Raw genomic sequence first — 24,480 nt, forward strand, 5'->3', positions numbered from 1 at the left:
GCATGTTTCTGATTTACAGTCAGCAGGGCAAGAAAAGTATTATTGTGCCATCCCGATGAGACAGTCTGAGTATACCCCAAAGAAATACCCAACATTCTTCCTTCTGAGGTAAATGAAGAGTACAGATAACCCAGCAAACTGGCTTCAAATAATTATAGCCCATATGTTTTCTAATGCCTGGTCGTATACAATGTCATTGCTGTTACAGAGCCAATTGAACCCTTTATGTTCCTGACCGAGGGCCAATAGGTGCAGCCAGGTTCCCAGTGCAAATGGATTATAGTGGGCAAGTGTGCCATGAGGTCCAGCAAGGCAGACAGTCTCCACAAACAGGAAAGCAATAGCTGCCTGCCAGCTACCTAATTGTGGAGTTGGTGTCTGCTGGGAAGCCAGCTGCCTTCCCAGCCTTCCAGATGGAAATGAGATTGGAAAAGAAAGTAGACAATGAGGGTAAATCAAATTAAATAAACACTATTTGCACTACAATTGTGATCTGTTTTGTCTGGCCCCCTTTTATGAAGAGCACTTCAGGGATTTTACCTTTTTACCACATACAGAAAAAGAAGTTGAGTATAGAAGAAGGTGATAAAGCAAAAGTACTAGATAGCCTCTTTTACATTTGGAGCAGCTGTCTTTAATCTCCAAGTATACAAGCACATTTAGCAGCTATGAGTGAAAAGTTCAGAGGTTCCTTTTTGATTATTGCAGTTTGGACTTTTAGATGAATCTTGTCGAAATCCTTTCAGTCTGCAAGCTGAAGCAACTGCTTCTATTTCCTTCTTTTACTGTTTCCATTCAGGGCAGTAATGCCAAGACTTCCTCCTAGCCCTAAATCAATGAGAACACGAGATAGCAGCTTTTTGGAGCCCCAGAAGAGGAGGGTAGGTAATTTCTTGCTCACACAACACTAGGATGATGCCTGAGATAAGATGAACACTTATCTGAACAAGCTTCCTTATACAGAATATTAGCAGAGCATCGAGGGTAGAGTTCCAGCTGACTCGCTGATGTCAATACGAAGATATTTATTTCAGTGTGGTGTATTTATCCTTAATTACATAATAAACCATTTTCAACAGTGTCAAATGAATGTAAAATTAACACACGTCCCCCTGTTGCTAGTATACAGTTATGACCATTAAGCCATAGCTGAAAATGTCTGCAGAAATCTGATAGGGTCATTGCTGGATTGCAAATCAGTGCACCTTCAGCACTAGCAAGTTCATCCAAAACATTAGACAACCCTCCCAAAACTCTGGATTTGACCGCTGTCATCAGGAGAGTTTAGAAAGAACAATAGATGCTTCTCTTTAAGTGAAATCAGTGCCTAAGTAGGATAAGAGCTAGTTCAGATAGTACCACACAGTATTTTTAGATTTATGTAAAAAGATACAAGTTTCATTACACAGAACAAAAGGGAGCACAGATGCGATCTAAACAAATCAGAATATGAACAACTAGAAATGGTAGGAATTCTCACCTGTCTCAATCTTGAGCTACAAATATTTTGCAGAGATGCAAAATCAATTTTTAGGTCTTACAGATATTTTCTTCCACAAGAAACAGCCCCACCAGTTTTTGTCGCCAGTAAGGGTATCTGAATGTATATTTCTATATTCATGCCAGTATTCATATGAAATAGTCAACTGATTTCAAATAGAACAATAATTGGGTAACGTGTATTTTACAGAAACAAACTTAAAATACTTTACCATTAATTTAGCAACTTACTTAATTACTTAAGTGCTCAAGATTAGAACAGAATAGTGTATTTTCCAGAGTTTCTAAACCTACAAAGTACAACATACAAACAACAAACTGATAGATTTAAGAAAAAGATCAGTTCCAGAAAAAAATATTTTGAAATTATCTATGGTATAATGAAAAAAATTGTAGCAAACTGAGGAAGACCACTTGATTACTAAAATAACATTTGTCCAGTTTTATCCATCAGCACCTTAGGAATTTCCCGTACCGATGATCTATTGCTTCTGCACTGAACTCCTTAACCATTATAGGTGAAAGGCAGGATAGTGGAATACTGGAGTTTTCTCTGATATATCTTGTAAAATAACAAAAGGATATTAGGGCAGTGATGTTGATAAATATGGAGTGCTACAACTTTATATTCCTAGTTACCTCCTAAGGAAGTATTTTCACAAAATCCTTGTTAGATAGCAATTGCCTTCCGAAACATAACAGGTAGAGAGAGAGTCAAAAGCCATTCTAAAGATAATCAAGTCCTTAACACTACTGTCCATGGATTTCCTTCCTGTCAGAAACCCAGCCTCTAAGTACTATTTGTCTTTAGTGTAACAGTAGATATTGCTTTTACATTTTCTGGTGATGCAAAAGTTAACTACCAGCCCAGGGAAACTGGAATGAACGTTGCAGAATCATGCATTAAATCTTCTTGGGTATTTTCCTGACATACACAGTAGCAGGAATAAGCCCAGGTTCCTTGAATTATGCCATAACTAGATCAAAATGAACAAAATAAGTCTTTACAAATAAGTTTTCTTACTACTTTTCTGTTGCTGACTTGTGGGTCCTCTCCATAGACAGAGATTTCTGTCAGTAAAATGAACTTTGATCCAGGTTCACAACTGATCGAAACTAATTTGAATGTGGTTCACAGTTGGTGTGAATTAGTGGAGCCCGGCTGACCTTATTCTAATTGGATAGGTTCTACCACTACAGATTTGCATTTAGAAATTAAACTCATCAAGTCAAATTCCAAATACTTTCATACCCTCTCCAATCATAGAGACTATAAAGTGTGCATATTCTTTGGCTTTTCAAATGTAATTACTAGTCAGAAAATACTCAACTAAATGAATCTCTCCCTCTTGCCATCTTCTCTCTTTTCTAGGTCTGCTTTACAATACTCTTTCCCCCACTTTGTGTTCTGACACAAAGATGAAACACGCAGTCTTGTGGCTAAATTAATTGGTAGGATGACAAATCTCTTCCAGGGCTATGGCTGTGTCATTGATAAGTAGATGCCAAGCCCAAGCCCCCAGAGATTCATAGACCTTAAAATTCCTACAAATGCCTCCTAGAAGGTGTTTAAAACTATCAGTCTATATTGCAGGACTCAACTTCATCACTTGTCAACATACATGAAACTGGCAGCTGTCCCTGGACCACATCAGAGGCTTAAGTTCACCTTTCCTTCTTATCCCATCTGTGGTTATTCAGAATCATTCGTATTTCCTTTTAGCATTATGGGAGTTCCTTTATTTCTCCTCCATCAAACCAGTATTTATCAGGAAACCATTTTGGCATCTAACACCTACACAGCATCCTTTCGTTCTGTTTTTATCATATCTATGACCTTAGAATGCCTCCTGTAGTTTTTCCACCTGACGCTGCTGTAGCTATATGCCAGATATCTCCAGGTATAACAGATGGCAGAGGAGCTGTCTGTATTTTCAGTTCAGAGTCAACCTTTTCAACAGGTTATGACAGTTTATGCCACTATCCTTCTTTATGCTTTTTCTGCCTTTTTTAAAAAAAAAAAAAAAAACCAAACACCATCCTACATTCTGCAGTAAGTGTGGGCAGTTGGAACAAAGATGATGTTTGGGGTAGTGCAGGGTTAATCACAGTTTTGAGGTGTGGGTAGATGTGAAGTAGCTCATATTACTAGGATAGAGAAGATCTATTTCTTTAAACACCTTTGTAAAAGTATCTATAAAAATGTCTATTCATCATGATTTCTGGCCTTAAAAGCCTCCTGTCATTTCAGAGTATGGGAGAGAGGGGAGAGGCAGAAATCCAAGTTCTATTTAGCATCTCTATTGCTTTTTAACGATCTCTTCAGCGTATTAAATGATCATTTAATATCTTCTGTCATAATTTTTCAGAGTCCCACACAATCCTGAGCGTTACTGTCTGTTTTCATGGCTCTTAGCTCTCTAGCATTGCAAGGCATCAGCAAGCTTTTACTCCTGTCTAAACTGGCTAGGATAATAGTCACATCCATCATAACGTAGAGTCAGTGACAATTCATTGTACTCATCCTAAACATCCTCAATGCAGTTCATTACTCACAAGTCCATAAAGTCTGTTTTTCCTCTGCTCAGTGTGAATCTGTCCCGTTCCATCTCTTTTCAAGCCATTGTCTCTCATACTTGGAACACCAAATACTGCATAGTCCAGCTCAGTTACACCAGTGCCTGTGAAAAGCCACTGACTCTCATTTACCTCTCATTTGGGCCCTTTCATTACAACCATCTATCTTTAAAAAAGTCCATTATTAGTTTTAGTGTCTGGTAAATTCTATTTTCTTTCTTTTTGTGGAATTGAAGAAAAAAAAAGATTTCCACTTATTTTTTTCTGTCAAAATTTATACTATCTCCTCTCCTCTTTTACTTGTTTCCCAGGATCTCACTAAAATTTTGCTATTTTCTCCTCTGTTCATATTTTTATTTCATATCTTCATCCAATGCATCCGTTCTTGCTTTCAAATGCTTCTCCTCATTAACATCTAATTTATTGGTATTTAATTTGACTAGAAACACTTTGAATGTAGTTTTTACATCAACCTATATCTCCTATAAGTTTATTTGAAATTAGGATCGACGCACATGCCCTTTTCTTCTGTTTCTACTTCTCATATTGTATGACAAGTACTCTGTGGAAAGCTATGAATTGTTTGTTTTCTTTCCAAGAATTCCTAATGTCTGCTTAGATGTTTATAAATGTGTTTCCAAATTCTGGCAAAGTAAAAACCAACGTATCAAAACCCATAGTTTATTCCACAATTAGTATCCTCTAAAAACCAGAAAGCATACACTACCCATTAGAAAAATAGGCAAAACGAAAAAATATTATAAAAAAATGAAATACAAAGCAAAATATGTACATGAGTAACTAAGAGCTGACACTTGTTTTAGTAGCATTCAGAATACATAATTCTGTAAGTGCACACAGATATCTGTTTCAAGCTTAGATGGCTAGTATTGATAATCTGAAAATTGTGACGTTAAAACATTTCTCTGAGTTTTCCTTAAGATGCATTTTTTGTGTGCCTGACAGAAGACAGTACACTACACAGTCCCAGATTGCTGAGATCATTGGTTTGACAGAAGCATGCATTGTTCTGCTTCTTTTTCTAGTTAACTTTTTCTTTCCAAACAAGCTTTTCATATTTAGAGATGAGAGAGAAGAAAAAACATACCATGTGGAAACATGTTCAAAGTGAAATAAATTTGTGACTTTTTATTTACGCTGGCCATGAGACAGAGTTCCTCAAGATACAGAAATTTTAACGCCAAATAGTGATTTTTATTCTAATGTGAGTTTGTGTACTATAACTTTCTACAATACTTCTGGTTTTGTATGCATTTTCATACAGTTTATGACTATTCAGGAAGTTTAAAAAGAAAGAAAAAATAAAAGAGAAAAAGCATGACAATTCTGCCTTCCTGTCCCTTCTGCCCTGCATTGCCAGCACAAGTCCAGCTCATGGAAGCAGAATCTGTTCCCTCTGCTTTTTGTGTGCAGACTAGTCCTCACACAAATATTCCTAAAACTGCAGCCACTGGCTTTTTTCAAGTTTTTAGAAAAAAACCAAAAAGAAAGTCCCTACTGCATGAATTTTTTGTGTTCCTTCCTCACTCCCTACATCAGGGAAAAGGCAAGGAAGCATCCAAGGGACTGGGAATGAAAGATATTGGTGGGCAATGGATATTGGGAGAAAAAGTGTCCAAAGGGAGTACACAAAAAGAAACGCAGACTTAGAATAATTGGAAAATCATGTACCATCTTCTTCTGTGAGAAAAAAATTGAGGACAAACAGCAAACACAGCTCCTGAATCTAGAGACTCAGCTGAATTGCCCAGTTAGACTATGCCTCCCCAGATTAATGCACAAAAAAAAAAAAAAAATCTAAGTGGAGGAGCTTTCTTCCCTTCCCTTGAAAGAAACAAAGCCTACAGCAATGCTGGCAAACTCTAAAAAAAGTAGGTTTGGCCCAAACTAAATGCAAAGCTATGTAGGGAGGGAAAAAAAAAAAAAAAAAAAATCAAAGCTCAAACGTACTGTCGTCTTTATTAAGAGGAAGCAATAAAATCCAACGCTCTCTCCTCCTCCTCCCTCCCCTATAAATTTAGCACTTGGCTAAATTTATTGAGCAGTTATTTCCAAGAAGCCTTCTTCACAATCACACTGTCTCCCTTCCCTCTCACTACAAGCCAGCAGAGTAGTTGGGAGATGCTTGACCTTGTAGCAGAGGACAGCACTGCTAGGAGAACAGAAGAATTAGATGACAACTGGGCAGAGCCATCGATTCTTTAGCTGGAATATTTTTTAATCCAAAGCCTTGAAGGGCAAAGTGGGTGTAGGGGTAAGGCAGAAGGCTTAAAGGGAGCCTCTGGGAAGAGACAGAGAATGGGGCAGGAAAAGCAGCAAGGTAAGCAACATATATAGATTTCCAGGACCCTTTGTGTGTCCTGAATAGGAAGCTTATCAAAAAGAGCATAAAGCTGGTCTGGCAAGATAACGCAGTGAGTGGTATGAGGGGAAAAAAAAAAAAAAAAATCTGTTAACAGAACCTTACACAAGGCATTTTTTTTGTTACTAATAAGTGTACTTGGGCATTCATAAAGTGACACATGGCACACCTCCTGATGCATGGCTAGAAGTTTAAATGGTTGGTCTCTGAGCAAATGAGAAACGCTCAGGGAGGAGTTGTTTTCAAAAAGCAAAAACTTTTCAAATGGTGAGATACTGACAGGCAATTCAGAAACTGACAGTTTTCAAGAACTTGTAAGGAAAATTTTTATCTCTTGTCATTATAAGCTTTCTATCTATGACTCTGGGGGTTTTAGTATTTTTTAACTTCTGTTTGTGCCTGGGAAACAGCAAAAGCAATTTATGTGCTCCATCTGCTCAGGGTAAATAATGATTAGCATCTTTACTTCCTTGAAATAAGACTTTTTTTGAAACCTAGGTTGGCTTATTGTTGTCTTGGGTTTTTATCAGCATGTTTTGCCTCATATAATGGCACTTCACAGCATCTTCTGCTAGCACTGGATGCAGGGCATGGGGGTCTTATTTGCGCAGGCTTGAGAACCCCAATTAGGATGAGAAAGCATAATCCATTACATTTTAAATGTAAGTTTTGATCTCCAGAGATAGGTATGGACTAAAAGTGCCAGAAGTATTCAGCTTGCTGTAAAAAAATTGCAAAATCACCAGGGACTCTCGTGGACTTCAAGAATGTTACAGAATCAAAAAATTCAGGGTGTACTCATTAGAATTTTGAAGAGAGGAGATAAGTTACTTGAAGTGAAAGGATACAATCTGAAACAGATCCAATACCCAGGCTCTGCTATAAAGGAGAACATGTCAAAATATATGTTCTCATCCAAAGTTAACTAGGCAAGAAAGCTCTCATGGTTCACAGTTACCTTTTCTTATGAGAAATTAAAACACATTTTCTTCTATAAGAACATAAGGAATGCGTTATTGAGTAAGACATTACTCAGTCAAGCCTTGTATTCTGCTCTGGATAGTGGCATACCAGACACTATTAAGGAGAACAAATAAGCTTTGCCCTTTTCTACAGTCCACTGGCCTTGTTGTTTCCCTTGCATCCACACCTGCTGCATTAGTGGTCCTAGAACATACCTCACTGCTAGTAATCACTAATTTACTCCTTTTACAAAAGGAATTTGTCTAATTCCTTCTACTACTTGCTGATACTGTCCATCTGTCACCTCAGCCTCCTGTGGCAACAAATTCCAGAAGTGCATAACCATCTTAATAGAAAGGCACATCCTTTGTTTTAAATCAACCTCCCACCAGTGTCAGCCAGTACCTGTTAGTTCCAGCACTGAGGGATTTAGTGAACACCAGTTTTTCATTCACTTTATCATAATGATTTTGTAAACCTTGGTCATTCCACTATACTTTAGCCTTTTCTTCTCCAGACTGAAGAGTCCCACCTTTTTTTAGTCTCCTTATAAGACAGTGTCCACATCTTAGTCATTTCGGTTGTCATTCTCTGCACCTTTTCTAACTCCATCACATCTTTCTTCAGATGCAGAAGACAAAACTGCCCACAGCTGGGCACACCAAGGTTTCATTTAGTCACAAAATGTTGCCTTCTCTTCTGTTCCCATTTCTCTCTCTGACTGCGCTCAGAATTTTGCTGCTTTTTCTGGACCCCCTACCCTGCCTTTTGACTCTTCTCCATCAAGAGAGATGACCGTTTTGTCCCATCCATTAATTCCTATCCTTTAACCAGCTTTCCAATACATGAAAGAACATTTAATCTAATCCAACAGCATCATGATTTATTTAATAAACTTTGGTGTTTGTCAGACTTTCTAAAACCCAAATATATTATGCAGTCAGGATCCTCTTTAACTGTACTGTTTATTGACACCCTCACAGCATTCCAGCAAGCTAGTGAACAGGGTTTCCTCTACAGATCCCGTGCTTTTTTAGCATAGACTCTACCATCTTACTGGAGATGGAAATCATTGTTCTGTAGTTCCCAGGATCCACCATTGTAATGAAAGACAAACAATTATTTAATGCCTATCAGAAGGAACAGGGATAAATAAGACCATTCAGCCTACAATATCCATACACAATTTTTTGTTAGCTCTCTTCCAGGAATCTTTTGAGGATTTCCTTGCACTGTCATATCATATATAGTATGACAAAGAGCTCTGTAGTGAAAGGTTGCCTTTCTTTTCCTTAGGAAAAAGTATGCAGATTATAACCAGGATCTCCATGATACGAGTCTTATGTGCTAGAACAAGAAGTTAAAGTGGGCACCTTTTCTCCCCAAGTAAATCTAACAGGAGAGAAGACTCATGCACCTAGATGTTTCTGCCTCCTTTCATGAATTCAATCCAAAAAAGGAAATCCCTGATGTACATGGGCCATGACAGAACAGCAAGATTCCCAAGAGTAGAAACTGGTATTTATTATGAATCATACAGCCATGACCTTTAGGATTTCTGTTTATTTAAGAGAAAAATCTTTAAAGCTGAAAACAACCAAAATATTAATTTGTCTCATTGTCTTCCTATGCACTATTTCTTTCCAGTGACCCGTAGTTTTTCCTGCTCCACAACAGGGACACTGGAAGGTCAATGGACATCATAAATATAATAGAATGGGAAAACAGAAGAGCATGTGGAGCCCAGCTAAATCATAGAATCATTAAGGTTGGAAAAGATCGAGTCCAACCATCAACCCAACACCACCATGCCCACTAAACCATGTCCCTAAGTCCCACGGCTACACGTCTTTTAAATACCTCCAGGGATGGTGACTCCACCACTTCCCTGGGCAGCCTGTTCCAATGTTTCACCACTCTTTCAGTAAAGACATTTTTCCTCACGTCCAATCTAAACCTCCCCTGGCGCAACTTGAGGCCATTTCCTCTCGTCCTATCGCTTCTTACTTGGGAGAAGAGACCAACACCCACCTCACTACAACCTCCTTTCAGGGAGTTGTAGAGAGCGATGAGGTCTCCCCTCAGCCTCCTCTTCTCCAGGCTAAACAACCCCAGTTCCCTCAGCCGCTCCTCATAAGACTTGTTCTCCAGACCCCTCACCAGCCTCGTTGCCCTTCTCTGGACACGCTCCAGCACCTCGACGTCCTTCTTGTAGTGAGGGGCCCAAAACTGAACACGGTATTCGAGGTGCGGCCTCACCAGGGCCGAGTACAGGGGCACGATCACTTCCCTGCTCCTGCTGGCCACACTATTTCTGATACAGGCCAGGATGCCATTGGCCTTCTTGGCCGCCTGGGCACACTGCCGGCTCATGTTCAGCCGGCTGTCGACCAGCACCCCCAGGTCCTTTTCCAACAGGAATCACTTTGTTTCCTCATTCTTGAGGAAAACTGAGTACATAAAACTCTCTATCGATTATGCCAGGCTTCTTATGTTCGGAGGAGAATCACCACAGTATAGTCAGCAGCAGAAATATGATGATGGTTTGTGAACTAGTCCTTATCATGTGGCATATACGCTGTGCCTGTCTAGCTGATAGTGTTTCCTCTAATGGCTAACAGAGATTACAACTGAAATCAACAGGGAAGCTCTTGCCAGTTAATTAAGACCTGCCAATTACTATCTTTTCATCAACACATTACCAAAGAGCTGCCTGCTACAGAATAGACATGCAGACTAATTGTGTATGTGTGCATGCACATGAGAGATTAAAAAAATGCATCTACATTAAATAAAGTATTTTAAATAGTTCATAGTCTAGTGACCTGTTTTCTCTGAATGACAAGATAAATTGCACACTGAGTGAGAATTTTTTGTGGATTAGTTAGCTCATATGTTAGAGTGAAAAGCTAATGACTACTTATTTTTCTACATTATTTTGAGATTTGTGAATGAAGACAACCAAAAGAATAAAAAGCCTTACTAGCTTTCAGTCTTTCAAGATGATCTGGTTTTGTTTATTTCTACAAACACTTAAGAATATTCATGAAAAATATTGTCTTTAGGTTTCAAGGGAGGCATTAAAGAGAAAGTCCAGCTAGATTTTTCTCTGAATACCTGTCCTAGCTTTTTGATGTTTCCAGATATAACATAACAGAATATGTTCCTCTGATCAGTGACAGCATCAGAATTTACCATTTCTCAGGTGAGGTCTGAGACCCACATTGGCCAGTGGAATTAGCCATAATGTTTACAGCTGTCCATCCAACCTCTCCCTGGTGAGTTATCATCTCTAGAGAAGGAATGCCTTGTATGCTCCTGTGTACTCCTCGAGCACCTATTACATATACCAGGCCAAGGGTATTAGCATGTTCTGATACTGTTTATGGTTTATGCCAACTTATGCACCAAAAGCTAAGGAGTAAATAAGAACAGGCACATGAAGACAGAAGGTCCCTCTAGCACAGTATGTTGTCTCCAACAGTGGCAGTACAATAGAAAGGCAGGGCAAGCATGATTCTCCTCCTATAGCTCCTAGCTATTTTCAGCACCTTCTCTTCCCATCCCTCTCCCCCCAGTCTTCAATAGATCTCTCCTGTTGATCTGTCTAGTCCCTCCATCAATTTAATTTAAACTTCAGCAACCTCAACATCCTTGGAAAGGAGTTCCATGGGCCAATTATTCACTGTGTGAAAAACTATATCCTTTTGTTTTGAACTTAGCTCCTTTCACTTTCATTTGATACCCCCTTATTCTTGCATCTCTGATTTTTCTTACGATTTTGTAAACTTCTAAGTCCTTTCTTTTCCAGACTGAAGTGTTGTATCTTACTGAACTCTTCTTCATACAGAAGCCTGACAAGACACATCCCATTCAACAGCACCCTTCAGAAATGGCTACATGGACTGCTACATGGACTGCTATGCTAAGTAACTTTTTCAGATGCTTCCCATTTTGTCTGTTTGCAAATGAGAGTCAGAATCAAAAGAGAACTGGCCATGTGTCTACTCCTAAGCTACTGGAAAAAGCAAAATGAAACAGGTCAACTTAAACCACAGAGGAAAAGCTAAGGTGGGGTTTTATTTTCAAGCTCAGAAATTCCCTTTTGGTATGTTGGGAGGAAGAAAAAAGGAGAGAAAGCCTTGATAAAACCAGCTGTACTTAATAAAAGGGGATAAATTTCAAGAATTTTTTCCTATAGGATAAGCATACAGTGACCTTAAACACCTGTTGACATTTTCCCTTGGTCTATGAGCTTAGACTCCTTTAACAGTTCCATCTATACCACTGGGAACTATAAACCACTTACTGCATATATCAAACATTAACAAGAACCCCTAGTACTTCACAATTTTTTCCCCTCCGATATTGTGCAGAAATATGATCTCTACTGGGATTTTGAGAGAATTTTGAAGACGTTTATCTCTAAACCACTGTTTCAATTATCTGCACACAAACATCACACTCTTGGCTTTACCTGATTTAAACAAAAAAATCAGATGCACACTAGTTATTTAAGACTTTGCTCCTTTCCTCACTTAGATCGAAGGTTTGTTTATGTTTTTAAGCTATGAAGCCGTTCTAGCCAGCTCCTCTCATGCTGAGAAAAGCACACTTCATCCATTACTTTCTCTTCAAACCTCCTAAGGAGATAATTAGGCATTGCCATTGATTGCAATTTATTGATCAGATGTTCTGTTATACCTCTTTTAAAAAAAAAAAAAAACATAACTTCATAGTTGGAGAAAAAGAGGTAGCATATCCAGCCAGATTTCCTTAAATGAAATTCATTCTAAATAATTCTTGTTTTCTTTTTATCCATTATGTCTTGTCCAAGATTTTAAATGGATTATGGAAAAGTGTTCAGTTACATTATTACAGCACACAGCAAATTTGTTTCATACAAGAAAACAGACAGCATTTTATCCCATCCATAGTATACCAATGATTTTCTGGCTCACTGTTTTCCTGTAACCTCCACTGCCCATATGTATTGTTTATGACTGCTAAAAAAAAAGATACTATCTCAACATTCATGCCTTACCATTATTTCAGTCACCTGCAGCAAGTTTGAGTATAATGTTCCAGTTGTTGCCCAGATAAATATTTTTGTGGAATTAAGCACCTTTCAGCCATACACAGTTTCCTAAGGGAAATGCATATTTGGAAACAAACACATGATAACATTGTTCACCACCGCTTTAATTTAATTGATTTTGTTCTATCATTGTGTGTGATACCATTGCTGAAGGGTTTTTGTGACATGTTTAAGGATACCATGGAGACATTACACTGACATAATATCTGTGATATTCCCAATAAAATTCTAAAATCAAATGGTGACTGATCTCTCAAACCAGAAACCTATAGAACTAGAAGAATGAGCTCTTAACAGCTTGATTCGCTAGAGCTCTATAGCTGGTACTATAGCCAGACAAATCAGGATCCCTCACCTTCAGAGTGCGTGGACTTATTGCCTGCCATTTTGGAATGGGTACAGAGCTATTACAATAAAAGCAGAAGAAATTTCCTCCAACCATCGAAAGTTAAGTAGTAATCATTTACTGGAAACAAACATCACAAGGAGATTTTAAGAGGCATTTCCAAAACAGTGATTTCGCCACTTCCAACAGCGGTCCCTTGAGTTTTTAATTTTCTGTGGCTTTTTATTGGTTTTAGGACTTTTCCAAAAGTTTGTAACCACACTAAACATCACAGAGCTGCCTGAAGCGTTCTACCATCTTTATTTTGATGATCTGCCTCAATATCAACTCCATTTTTAAATCTGTCAAACCAAGATGACCAAAACCACTCCTCTCTCTCTTCCTGTCATACCCAAAAACTCTTCCCAAGATTAAGAGATAATATGTAATGAATCACTCATCCTGAAACACAGGACAGGCTTTAAACCATAGCAGTAGACTCAAAGGGAACATTGTGCTAGGCTTGGAAGTTTTTAGGATAGGTAGGCTGAAAGTTTCAAATTTCATTTGTCTCAAGTTGCATTTTTTTTTTCCTTTATCACAAGGTATACAAAACAACCATTGTTTCTGAAGTGCAGAGGTCCTTTCGAGCTGCTGACATTAGACTTTACTCCTTCTGTTTTCATTTGGCTGGCAGATATTGTTCATTTCCAGCCTATCAAAAGAATAAAAAGCCCCAAATACTCCCCCGACTCCCAGACTTCCCCCAACTACAGCAAATAGGGATTCATTTAGTTTCCACTTTAACATCTCTCAGATGAAGGAACACCTTATCAGAAGGTCTTATAGTAATCATGTGCTAGCTTCTTGACCTGATTCTATTCTTTGCAAAACCTTTTCACTGAGAGACTTCTTGAAAACAAGAAACAAAACAGCTCCTCCCTTTCAGTTGCCATCTCATTAAAAAACCAAAACCAAAAACTATCAAACAAGAAACTCCTAACATTTTGAGTGGACATACTTATTCTGATAAAAACATTGAACAGAGATGTTGTCTGGACCATGTTGCAGGATGGAATTCCTCTAGCCTAAGAAAGAATGAGAGATGCAGATCTATCTGCCCATCTCAGAAAGTCAGCACTGCACTTGCAGCTCAGCTCTATAATAGAAGTTGCAATGTGAATTTTGATCCTGCATCATCTTTCTCCCCCTCTTCCCCTATGCAATGTGTTGAAGATGGTTACTTTAGTGTTTGTTTTCACAAAGTTTTGAGCCACTAACTTGGTTCACTTGGTTTCTTTTACCTGTTTTTGCAGAGCTAGAAAAGAGTAAGAACATTTCATTCAACTAAACAGAACAAGAAGCACCCGTGTTAATCAGCATTTTTGATGCAAGTCATCAAAATAAATTTTGGTGGAGACCCGTGGAAGACTTATTTTTCTCAACAAGGATGAACAATCCTATGTATGCTTGTTACGGGAAATTATGCGTTTACTTCAGTGTGGCACTTAACATTGCTTCTCAGTTTTGAGGGGGACTCTGTAAATCAGAATCTTTCTCCATTAAGTTTTTAAAGATTGGGTATTGTTGAACTGAGCAGGGAAATTAACGGAAAGCCACCAAGTTCACTTTGACCATAAGACTATAAACTTGTGTTTCACCAGACATTGTTTACTTTCAGCAAGAACCTTTACAACCCTTCTGAAACCATTATCGTGTTAGTTACTATTTCACTAGTCTTTTACCTTTTACAAGTGCATGTTTACATGCACCATTCACCAGCATTTCAAACTGATGGTAGTCTCTTACATTTTACAATTACATTTTTCTTCTCTTCTAGACACATTGCAAAAAGTCATCAGTGCAAACAGAGTAATGCAGCAAATTACGACAGGACCAAGTTATGTTGAGAAGAATCACCACTTAATGCTGAAGAACTCCCACTGGAGTCTTTGCACAGAATGACAACTCATTGCTGTTTTATAAAAGACATATTGGCTTTTTTCCCCTCCTAGACACTCTCTCTAAATACAGGAATCCTGGAAAAAAACATTTTAACACATTAGAATATAATCAGCAACTAGTCATTTGAGCTAAAGTTGGGGAATAATCAACATCCTTATGAAAAATGAGCATTTTCTCTTAATCACAGTATGCAGCAGCTGACTGGCAAATAAATGTCATTGCTTATTCTGATAAGTAGGAACCTCTGAGCATTTTTTTTTTTTTGTGTAGAGTCTAAGGAAAGACATAAAGCACAGATACAGAAGAGAAGCAAGATGAGGTGTAAGTTACAATACTCTTGCAATGATCACTTATTTTTTTATATTTTTTTGCTTATTCCATGGGGTTGTTGAAAGCTGGAATTTGTTAATACTTGTAAAAGGTGAGAATATCCTCTACAGAAATGAGAGTATTGTCTTCTGGAATTTTTTGTGTCAGCACACCTGCTGCAAGAAACTAAAAATTCCTTATCAAAAATACACCTTAGATGGAAAGAAGCACGTGTATGTGAAATACTCATGTAAAAATGTTCTCAGATTAGATGAAGAAAAGTGTCATGAAATAAGATTGCCATTCTCTTACACTATTCCTTATCATAGCATGGGATGGATTTCAAAGATGTAAGCAATAATCCCATCTTGAAAATAGGAAAACATTTCTGTAATTTGGGAGAACATGCCCATAAGACCTTATTTACATGAGAAATATCGATAAACTTTCCAATCTCTAGAAAAACAATGGTATCAGATGGGTACTCAGCAATTGAAGTGCTAATATTGCCTGCCTGACAGCATCTTTGCCATGAAGAGTTAGACAAGTCAGTAATTTAAATGCAGGAGCCTAGCCCCAGGGAAGCAGTGCCAGTAGTAACGATTACTTTTCAAAAGAAAAAAAAAAAAAAAAAAAGAAAAAAAAAGAAAAAAGAAGTAGTTAAGGTCAGCACTAGTAAGGTGTCTATGCCTGGCATATTTTATGCAGAATCCAGAAGCCAAAACTGATTAGCATTGTTTGTTCAGTTAATGTAAGTAACAGCCTTAAAAAAAAAAGTGTCATAGCCTGACAAACATGAGCCATTTTTGGAGTACAAACTATAATTTTCCTCTTTCTACAAGCATTACAGACATACAGTATTTCAGAAGCACCTGTGATTAAGATCTTTCTCTCATACACACTAAAATAACAAAATATCATGATACTCTCCTTAATAGTACAATTAAGTGTTTCCAGTCCTGCTTTCATGGACTCAGAAACCAGTTTATACCCTGCTCATGAGGAATTTTTGTTTAGCATTTGTAAGCTCATTAGACAGGTTTTTGTTTTATACCTAGCACAATGGGAAGAAAGGGCATGGCTGGTTCTCCTGTAGGTTACTACAATACAGAATGTGTTTAAAGGCAACAATTCTTTACAATTTAGCAGCTTGCACAAGATTCCCCAAATCATCTTTAGTAGCCAAACTAAAAAGATTTAACCCAAAACATGATGTTGAAGAAACAAAAACTCAGTTTTAAAATACATATCCCTCATTTCTGGCTTATTTCAAAATTGAACCAAAGAAGTTAAAGGTGAAAGCAAGGAGAACATGCAACTGAGAAACTGAATGACAGTCATCAGCATAATGAGAAGACATTGTTGCCATGTCCATACTAGATTTTATCTGCTCCCCTTCCCTGTCTCTCACAGCAAATGACAGTAATTACTGATAATACAGCTTTTGGGCACAGTATAAAAAAGCAGGGGAGAAAAGGAAGGATTAGAAGTTTAAATCTAGCAAATCATTCAATCCCTTTGCTAGATTTTTGGCATTAATAGGATCAGGTTCATTCAACTGGTTTAATTATCAGGAACTTGAAAATCAAGGTGTTGTGATGACAGTGGAATGTATGCATTCTATGAAGGATCTACAAGAGCTCTATACCTCATGAAAAGCTCATAGGTGTAACCTACTGGCAGAATTTGGCTCTTTATATAATGATATCAGATTGTGTATGGTAAAGGTTTAAATGAGGTTTGATTTTTCATCTTATTGAGAAGAAAAAAAAAAAAAGGGTATCACTTGTGTGCCTACGTGAAACAAAACACTGATCCTGGTAAGTAAAATCAACTTGTGGCAGATTCCTTTGATGTTAGCATACATCTATGCCACTCTCAAAAAAACTTTATTAGGAGAATGAGTCATGTTTTTATTATTCTCTATTAACATGAAGAAATTATTCATCAGCATTAATCATGTGAAATTCTTTGCACTCGGCTCCCTTCAGAGCTACAAGATCAAAAACTAACACTTTCACTGCATCTTGGCTGGAATTTAGAAGTGTCCATTTAAGAACAAAGAAAGGCACTATAAATAATTGTATGACTTGTAAACATATATTATCTGTGTTTGCAGTGTTGGATTATCTAAAAGAAATCAGTTGCTTAAATCTGGATAAACATAGATTTACAGTTCAGGCTATGTAATGATTGAAAATTTTTCCAGGAGTCCATCCTCTGACAGCAAGCAAAGGAAAGCTGCAAGGTGACAGCTGGACATGGGCAGTAGATAGCCATAGTTTGAAAATAAAGTGATAAAAGATGCTGATTCTCCCTCTTCCACCAGTTGATATTGGCAAAAAAACCTCAGGTATTATAGTGCACTTGGACTGCTTGCTCTATTCCATGCTAGTCACTTAAGCTTCCACTGCGGTATTTAAACAGAAATTTGGCTGCTGATAGACAATGAAGGTCTGTCTGCCTTTCATCTTCCTCCCTTCCCTAATTTTCTCATCTGAAATATTGTGCAAACACCGTCAAATTCTCAGCATAACAAGGTTATGTATTTTGTTTATTCTCCATTTTCTGTATTATTCCTATAGCCTTCCTCAATATATTATCACAACCTGGTTATTTTCCCTTGCTTTTTTTCCTCTTTTTTCCATGATAGTCAAACAAATAGAGTTTCTTTATACATAAAAGCAATAAAATTAAAGAAATCATTCGTTCTGAATGCAGGAGAACACTGTAAATAATGTTTCTTAATTAACTGTTGCTCTTCTGCACATTCTTTGTCAGTCTTTGCAGGCTGTGTGCCATCTCTTTGTCTGGGTGTACTGAATTCTGACTTGTCTTAGGATGAGAAAGAATAAACACGAGGGATAGAATGTCTCCTATGCCAGGAGTTGCCCAACTCTTTCTTTTACTGCTGGATAACGCTGCTATTAGTCATTACATTTCAAGAGGCTTACATATCACTTAAAGTACAAAAACCTAGTTTGGAAGTCTCTGTTGCATGACAACGCAGGTAAAATTTGGTGGTGGTGTAGTAGCAAGATGAGTGGTAACTGAAACAGAAACTTCATACCGAGCAATGCATGCAGTTGCTGGTTTTGTCCAGATTGTACTGCCCACTTTGTCTTCCTCAATCCTTTGGTGAACGACACGAGATTTACAGATTTCTTCTCCTCTGGCTCTGATACTCTCCGAGTATGTGGCACAGAGCAGCGTATTCTACTTTGCTGTTGACCCAGGACAGGGTGAAGGCTGTAGCACAAGACCTCAGCGTGGAAGTGTGTACATTTCAGTGGTAAGCTCAAAAGGAAGCCTACAAACCATCTAACTGCTTTCTAACTGCTTAATAGTACCCATGACACGCTTTATCCAAGGCTTTAACATGCAGCTGGCTCATAAGCCATCCAAAAATCTAGAGCAGGAGGGAAACTACTGCATCAACATACTGTAAGCACCTGTTGTGGTTTAACTCCAGCTGGCAACTAAGCCCTGCACAGCTGCTCGCTCACTCCCCTCCAGTGGGATGGGGGAGGGAATTGGAAGGGTAAAAGTGAGAAAACTCATGGGTTGGAATAAAGACTGGAATAAGTTTAACAGGTAAAGCAAAAGCCACGCATGCAAGCAAAGCAAAACAAGGAATTCATTCACTCCTTCCCATCGGCAGGCAGGTGTTCAGCCATCTCCAGGAAAGCAGGGCTCCATCACGCATAACGGTGACTTGGGAAGACAAAATGCCACCACTCCGAACGTCCCCCCTTCCTTCTTCCCCCAGCTTTATATGCTGAGCATGACGCCATATGGTGTGGAATATCCTTTTGGTCAGTTGGGGTCAGCTGTCCTGGCTGACCAACTTCTTGTGCACCCCCAGCCTGCTCACTGGTGGGGTGGTGCGAGAGGCAGAAAAGGCCTTGACTGTGTGTAAGCGCTGCTCAGCAACAAGACATCCCTGCGTTGTCAACAATGTTTCCAGCATAAATCCAAACCATAGCCCCATACTAGCTGCTGTGAAGAAAATGAACTCTATCCCAGTCAAAACCAGCACAGCACCATAGGGGGCCTACAGGCATGGACCAAAGGATCAGGACAAGTGCGCAACAGACAAAAGCATCCTGCACAGGGAGGTTCTCAAGATCTCTGGTACAGACACACCATCAGACAGTACTGATGTTGTTTGCCGTGACTGCCTTGCAAACCCTGGCTTTGGGGTCTGGCAGCCTACAATGCGTCAGGGATTTCAGACCACACTCCCCTGCCGAGGAGCGCCCTTCAATCAACTATCATAAACTGTGGTTGCTCCTACTGTTAAAGCATGCAGACAAGAATCTGATGCATGCACTAAAATCCAAACCATTTACTTAGGATTATCGATCATGATACACAATTTCTATCACCTCTCCACATTTTTCAATCTGTCTGAATCCCTGAGCACTACTGATGAATGGTGATTGGGCAATTAGTTCTTGACAGACATTCTTTTCTACCACTAGGCTTCTGAACATACTAAAGATTTTGGAAATGGTAGCTCTTGTGGAGTATACCTGTGCCATTTTAGTATTTCATGTCTTGTCTGCCTCTAAGAGGTTGTTATAATGTGCAGATCAGACATCAGGGACTGAGCAACATGCTCAGTTAGCTCAGTCATGCAAAACAGTGAAGATCAGCAGTGCCTAAAGAATGGTAACTTGTTTGTCACATCAGGACAAAAATCACTGAATGCCATACCAAATGATGCAGATGGTGAACCTATTAAAATTTATTGCTTGATATCCAGCCAATTTCTTCTACCCTGGATGTAAATTGACATGATAATCAAATGCTATAAACAAAATTAGACTGCACTGTAGTACAGCATGATATATTAAAATTTCAAATCGGATACCATATACTAGCTACTGCTTTATGATTTCAAAACTTTTTTAAAATTACTTTTATCAGCACAAATTACCAAAAGTATTAGCTAGATACCTTGAAAACAAAAATCTCACAAAAATTCAAAATTCAAAAAACTTTTTGCGCAGAGAAAGAATGGAAGCTCTGTTTGAAATATATTTATGACACTTCTGAGGGACATTTCCCATTCCTTCATGATTCCCATTATATTAATCTTTCTACGTGTAGAGCTACTGCTAAAAGATATGTAATATGTCAGCGATAAGGTTAAAAACTGAAAAGTTTGCTATTGTAATAGTAAGCACAATTTGGCCCGATTCGTACATCAAACTCTCTTTTCTAAGCTGGAAAAGCATTCTAGTAACAGAATTCAGCACATACTTTAATTTGTCACTATCTACGTTTGAAACTGTTCTCTATAACATTAGAAAGAAACAGTTTTTAACTGCCATAAGAAGAAACAAATCTCCATAGAATCACATATGAAGCATCCTGTATTTCTATGCCAGATTTTGGCGAGACACACACTCACACATTCAGAAACAAGCAAAACTAAGAACCTGCTGCTGACATTTCTGTTGTGCCTATGGGTGGATGTACAGAAGTGTAAGATGCAACCAAACTGGGATTATAAAGTGTCAGACACTAGCCTCAAAATGTGGAAGGGAACATGTCCTCGACCATCAAATTAACTTCTCCTTTTTTTGCCACTGTAAGCTCTCTCTGCCCTATCCAATCTATCAGGGAGCCGTTGTTTCTGCTATCATTGACTGAAACATTGGAGCAATTTTGCTGTTTCTTTGCTGACCATCTCCTACTTTTGTCTCATCTATACAGCATCTGTGTACATCCTGATCCTAAACTAGGCACACTAGAGAGGGGTGGAAGGGAAGAATTGATGGCGATGATGGAACAAAACAGCAGGCAAAAAGATTGTTAGAATAGGAAAATCTCTTACTACAAGTCAAGACTACAAACCAATGCAAAAATCGTGATTAAATCAAGGCTTTCCCAGCCAAAAGCCACTAAGAAAACCCAGATGAAATACCGATTTTTTGTGGTATTTTTTACCTGCCTTTTCTCTGCTGTCTCCTCCTTTCTTAAACCAATAACAGCAAGGAAAATTGATCCCACCATCCACTAGAGCCCAAAGGATTATGCCCCTGCTTTTTTCTGTGAAAACATTTCCGTTTCTGAGGAGCTGGATAAATCCAAGACAGAGCAGAAGAGGTATTTATGTTCTAATACTGTTGAAATAACGTCCTTATGCTGTATAAATCCTCATCCAAGTACCTGCTGACAAGGTTCTCCAGTTGGAATAGGTTGCATATAGCCACATTGCCTGGAAGAAGACAAAAAACAAACCCAGAATCTGGCATCAGTGATTTAGATGACTACATACTCTGTTCCATGACAGCTATTTAAGATAATCAGCATTACTGAGCTTTACTAATGAAGCGTTGCAATCTGTATTCCAAATCCAAACAGGATGCACTTCTCCTTTTTCATCCCTAACGTAGAGAGTATAATGCACAATAGGAAGGATTAGACATTCAGCAACTTACAGTAAAATCCTGTTTGCTTATCAAGGAAAAACAGTCCTGGAGAACTGGCTTGCATACCCTATTTTTTTTAAACTGTCATTTAATATTTCAGCAATAATAGGGAGCTACGACGTGGTATTTTCTAACAGGAAACAAAACCCAAGTATTTTCCACTTACTTCTGTGTTCAGAGGACAAACAGAGTATTCAGACACTATTTCATTAAATGAAACAGGCTACAATACAGAACATTACTGTCCTGGCAGAACACAAACAAAGAGAGAGGTGAAGAGATTTCACCTTAGACAGCATTATTCAGAAGCCTTGTTAGTCCTGAAGTTCTTGATTTGATGCTTCTCAGATGGAACATATTATCTGAAAATCAGTTACTTTTAACTGAGAAATTTCCATTCACAAGGGAAATTAAAGCAATCCTTTGCTTTCATTCCAATCCTGTTTCTCCTACAATAGTAATATTTAGCTGCATTGTCCTCATAGATAACTTGAAGGGAGAGGGATGGACAAACTTCTAGAGCCAATATATGGACCCAAGATCACTACTTCCATTTTGTCCTTCTCTATTCTTCAGCTCATTCCATTCTGCATCCTTAAAGATCCCATTCAGGAGAAATGGAGGCAGAGTCTTATATTTACTAATTAAAGAAAGGCAAACCTAGGTAACTATTAGCAAGAAAAAAGGAAAACATTAAGGTGGCAGCATGTTTGCCTCACTTCACTGGACAATTAAGAGTGGAAGATTCCCCCCCCCCCCCCCCCCCCTTTTGGAGTTAGCAGATGAAGATAAAGGTTGCGTCCAGATGCATATATGACACAGGTATAAGAAAGGATAAGGCTAGTCATGAACTCTTGATACTGCTAAAATTACCAGCTCAGTTAATGACACAGTGGGGTCAAAATTTCACCCTGCACGTCATGTTTATTAATATGCAAAGAGTGCTCAGAAGCTTTAGCCAGAATTGGGTTTCTTGACACAGGAGCATATTCCAAACAAACCTTTAACCTTTCCTTACTGGAAGCAGAGTGTATCATTAGCATTACAGAGGTGGGATGTTAAAAGCTACAAATGGGGAAAAAGATGTTGTTTGGTGCACCCAGGCCTGAAAGTAAAACTTAACACTATAAAAGGCATGACCAAAGGTTAACACACTAGAACATATACACTGTACTTAATCCATCAAACCAGATGTTCCCTCAGACACACTTTTACATACACAGTTTTCATGACAGAACAGAAAAGACAACAAATCTCTTGTTAAGTGGCATGACTGATGAATTGTTCACGGTTTTTTTACTGTAAAGAAAGGCAACTGAGGGACTGTAAAACAGAAGTAAAATTCTGCTGCTAAAACAGTATCTGTTTTGTTTTTTTTTCTTGGGAGGGGGACAGGTGATATAAAAACAACAAACAAACCAACAAACTCATCAGATTTGCAAACCTTTAAGTTACTGGTCAGATGTAAAATTTTCCCTTTCAAAGCGTACCAAGGCATTAACTTACATTCTCAGGGCCAAAGAATCCAGAAACAAGACATGTTCACACAAAATAAAGAAAAAAAAAAAAGTGGCGCAGGAACATTTCACAAAAACACAGGAAAAAAACACCCCAACCATCAATCTAGGTAGAAGTGGTCACTGTCCACTTGGGTCTGAGGTAACTCCTCCAGTCCATCACTTTTGCACAACCAAATATTCAGAGGATTTCAGTCTCTCTCTAGATACCAAGTTTCACAAAATCATAGACATTTAATTTTTAAGAGACTTCTATCACCCCATTTCTTTATTCCTTGCTCCCTCTTTTCTAATTTGTCTGAAAACAGAAAAAAGTTGGTTATTAGATTTGAGTCAGACAAGCCAGCAGTTATACACCGCATATTTGTGTAAAGATGCTTTCCTTGGAAAATAAAACTGAGATGTGCAAACACCCATAAATGATCACAGATTGCCATCTGTTTCTAATGTAGCATTCAGAGTGAAATAAAAGAATCCACATAAAGAAGAGATTTCCAGGATGTAGCAGTAAGAGGCATCTTTCCTTTTCCTTTTGCAAAAACTACCCGATTTTGCTAGAAAGAACATAAACTGTTGCACAGTGACCAGAGATTAGCAGTTTTCATGAAATCTAAATTCTGACACTGATTCATTACTAGACCAAAGGCAAGCTACTGACTTTTTATGTTCAGAGAGTGACAATGCCCACCTGCCTTCAGAAGCACATGAAGACTAGTTCACATTGGGAAGTGGCTGAGAAAGAAATTATGCAGTTCTTGTGTCACTTGTATAAAGTGAAAACAAAGCCTTCGCCCTTGACTTCAGTGGAGGTAGACAGTACTCATGACCCTAAGTAATTCCTCTGTTACAGGTGTTTGTGGACTAACATGAATAGATGGCCTTTGCCTGAGAACAGTGGTTCAGAAGCTCCACTGAAAGCCATTTGTTAAGAAGCAGAGGTTAAGCCTATGTAAGGCAAAGGAGATCCACGGCTTTTTTTCTGCAGAAAATACATCCTTCCTCAGCGAAGAAGAAAAAAAAAAAAAAAAATCACAGAGGGAGTTCATGAGTCTTAGTCTTGACTGTGGTCCCCGAGTGTCAAAAACCACAGAAGAAATTTGTATTAACTGATCAAATGGCCTTTCAGTTCAGCTAGTTTTACCAACACAATATTGGGCATGTGCTCCACAGACAGTTCTGAAAGTTATCTTTACTAGAGAAAAGGGGACCTCTATTTGACCACAGGAGCAGTTTTGTGAACATTCTGTAATTGCAAAGCAAACTTGCTGAGAGAGAAACAAGAGTTTTAATGACATAGGGCTGAAATTACATAGTAGACCCTAATTCCAAAATATTACATAAAGATATTAAATGCAAGAACATGAAAAGTAATACCAAATTAAAACTAGAAAAATAAAACA

The sequence above is a fragment of the Aptenodytes patagonicus genome, chromosome 12, assembly GCF_965638725.1.
Source record: "Aptenodytes patagonicus chromosome 12, bAptPat1.pri.cur, whole genome shotgun sequence".
Taxonomy (NCBI): Eukaryota; Metazoa; Chordata; class Aves; order Sphenisciformes; family Spheniscidae; genus Aptenodytes; species Aptenodytes patagonicus.